General features: G+C 41.1%; 1 pseudogene; it reads right to left on the bottom strand.

The window, feature by feature from the left end:
- Positions 1-1,539: 1,539 nt before the first annotated feature.
- On the bottom strand, positions 1,540-1,657 carry LOC126098841 (5S ribosomal RNA; annotated as a pseudogene).
- Positions 1,658-3,568: the final 1,911 nt, after the last annotated feature.

Below are 3,568 nucleotides of genomic sequence, written 5' to 3' on the forward strand. Positions count from 1 at the left end.
TACGCCAAGTTGCTCTCACAAAACAATACGTTTGATGGTATGGCAGTCTCCTCAGCAGAATGCTTACAATATACAGCAGTATCCAATCTAAATTTGAGTCTCGTTCACTTAATTGAAAAATGATTGTCACCAGTTTCCAATATAAAATGTAATCATCAACAGATTTACAAGCGCTATGGTGTTTGTGTTTCATAGGTGAGTTGCCCTAACACAAGGTGATGATTGTGCAAAAAACCCTTATTGGAATGCAACGTACGTCAAATGACAGCTTGGAAAATTTGTTGACGTTGAGATAAAATAAAAATATCACGGTTAAACCATTACTGTTACATTACACTACCGGTGACAAACGACTGGGAAAAATGACTAACGAAAATATGTAGAAGTAACAGCACGGAGCATCCTAAAATGGACGGCTACATTAAAAGACTGCAGAAAAAGTAGAGAACTTTATTGGAAAAGTCTTAAGGAAATATAATTCAACCACAAAACAAGATACAGGCAAAACACTTGTTCGACCGATTTCTGTGTACTGTTAATTTGTCTTATATCCTTAGTAGGTTAGATTATTGGAATATATAGAGCCGACGAAGCCGACGACCAGGCAGTTTACCCGGCATGAGAGTGTTTCGGGGACGCTCGATAAACTCTGGTGATAGACGCTGCAAGAGAGGTGCTGTGCGTCTCGGGGAGGTTTAGCTGTTGAAGTTCCGGTAGAGTGCGTTTCTGGAAGCGGCGAGCACCCATCCGTCTCGCGAAATGACCACAGCAGGAAGGTCGGGGAAGGGAAAAAAAAGGAAAAAAAATACATATATAGTTACCAGAAGCACCTACCGCCACACATCGTAAGGTGTCCGAGTATAAATGTAGGTTTATAGCTGTATCGACACGTAAATGCATAGATATAGATGTTAACGACAATCATGAAAATAGTAAAGGACAAAAGGGACACATTCGCAATATTAGAAAGTTACAGCGTACCTTTTAAGAGATGCACTCTACCAAAACTACTGTTCGGTAGTTTTGGTACACTACGTAAATGACTTAGTAAATGGTAGAATTACCGGTAGTTTTGGTAGTATAGGTAGGGAGAGAAACATAAATGAATGTGTAAGAGAGAAACTGGGGGGCGACGACTTCTCATTTGTCTTTTGTTCGTTTGGTTGTTTCTTTTGCATATAGTTAGAAACGCACATCATTCCGCGTTATCTGATATCCTTATAGAACATAAATTGTATTGTGCAAATAATAAAAATTTGTTGCTCGCGTAACTTCCGCCTTTTTGTGTAACCAAAGCAAATACTTTTGATGCAAGTACAGTTTACATTCGTTAACATATATAAGCACTCCGTGTTCAGGGCACAAGTGGCCCATAGGGGCCATCCGACCGCCGTGTCGTCCTCAGTTGAGGATGCAGATAGGAGGGGCATGTGGTCAGCACATCGCTCTCCTTGTCGTTATGATGGTTTTCTTTGAGCGGAGCCGCTACTACTCGATCGAGTAGCTCCACAACTGGCATCACGAGGCTGGGTGCACCTCGAGAAATGGCGCATGGCGGCCCAGATGGTCACCCATCCAAGTGCCAGCCACGTCCGACAGCGCTTACCTTCGGTGATCTGACGGGAACCGATGTATCCACTGCAGCATGGCCGTTGCCATAAACACATATAATTGTTGTTATTCTGTATTCAATAGATCGATGAAATACAAGAGTTTCCTGTTATTATTGATAAATGCGGAGTTTTTTTATGAATACGAAGTACTGAAGCGATGCTTGATATAGTTTTGTTTTGGGTTTCTTTTTAACTTTATTTTACGTTATTGTTGAGGAAATTGCGTTTCCTAGCACTATATGATAAATCTGTGTTGTTTTATCTCTACTTCAATATCCCTTTCTTTTACGTTACAAATCAACAATTTTCGAATGAAACCTGAATTAAACATTGACAATTTCAAACTTGCTATAAATACTGTTCACTTTTAAGTAACAGGCGAGAACGATAACTACGCAGAACAAAAATGTTCCGTTGGTCAGCCGTCCATTTATACATCCTCACTCAGTTTCTAGACGGTTCATCGCTTCCGGTTTTCAGCGGAATCTAGTGAGACACTGATCGCATACGTAAAGAAAGCTATCGTTATGAGGTAACGCCTGAGAGGTATGCAACACAACGTACATGGAACGCGAGTACGAACTTACCCGACAAAGCTGTTAGGAAAACTGCCGTAGTCTACGCTTATTTACGACATTCTGCAGTACCCTGCGGTCGTTTTACAGCTCTATACCTTACCCATGCTGAAAATGTGTTGGAATGACAGGACGATCCATCAGCACTAGGATCGCTGAACATTGTATTGTAGGTTATGAGAGGTGGGGAAATCAGCCAAGGCGAGGCACCAGAACTCACATGTTCTCTCTGTGGAGGAGAGCTACCATGCCTGCTTCTTCAGGGAAGCCATCGAAAATCCGTGAACATGATAGTAGTTTAAAAAAGAAATAAGAAACCCTGAAGGAAAGGGGTCCTGAATTCACGTTGCATTTAACAAGGGGAGAATCACAGACGTAATGAAAAATGGCATTACAAAAACAACTTTAGAATAAGGTCATACTGATGTTACATAGTCTTTTCGTAATTGCTGTGGTCATCCTGTGGAAGAAGAGAAAACTTAGTAAGAAGCGATGTCATTTTGGAAGCTGGACTAATGTTTGCACGAAAATGTCTTCTAACAGTCACTCACTTTGTTCTTCTGGCGTGGCAGTCTCGTTGTGATACGCTGTTCTGTTTCCATTTCCGTGGCTCTCTTGGTCACTGTTCACAAATTGTCACTAACATAGCAGTAACTTGGAAACACGATCACAAACAATTCTGCACTACAGAACTGTTTGTAATCGTGTTTCCAAGTTACTACGAAAAGACTATGTAACATCAGTATGACCTTATTTTAAAGTTGTTTTTGTAATGCCATTGAGCCTGAAGATGAGGTATTCCCTCGAAACATGTCGCTAAATAAGTAAGTAATACAATAGTCGACAAAGTTTGTGACTGGTAGCGGTAATTTATAAAACCTTTACGTGTTTGATTTTGTATGTTCCGTTGTAAAGAATGTGATCTCGTCATGAATCTATGAGTGCGACTGATTTTATTTGCTCCATTTTATCGAAAATCATCTTGTTATTTTACTCTGCGAGAGAGGCTGATTGTACATCATAGTGTACAGGAAGCTATATTAAGAAATCTAGTCAGACAGTCCTGTAGACGGTTGATAGTAGCTTTTCTTTAGTGACTAGTTCGTGATCGGACTCGTTTATATTTTGTTGAGTACTAATCTAAGTAAAAACGTGGTCCGAACATGCCTTGAAGGCCCAACGGTACCGACCGACCGCCGTCTCACCCTCAGCCCGCAGGCGTCGCTGGATACGGAGGGGCATATTTTCATCACACAGTTCTCCTGGCCATTGTCAGTTTTCGTGATTGGACCTCTACTTCTCTATCAAGTAGCTCTTCAATTAGCGTCACACAATGGCTGGGTGCACCCCAATTGCCTACTAATTATATCAGAGTTGTCT

This window comes from Schistocerca cancellata, chromosome 1 (assembly GCF_023864275.1).
Source record: "Schistocerca cancellata isolate TAMUIC-IGC-003103 chromosome 1, iqSchCanc2.1, whole genome shotgun sequence".
NCBI lineage: Eukaryota > Metazoa > Arthropoda > Insecta > Orthoptera > Acrididae > Schistocerca > Schistocerca cancellata.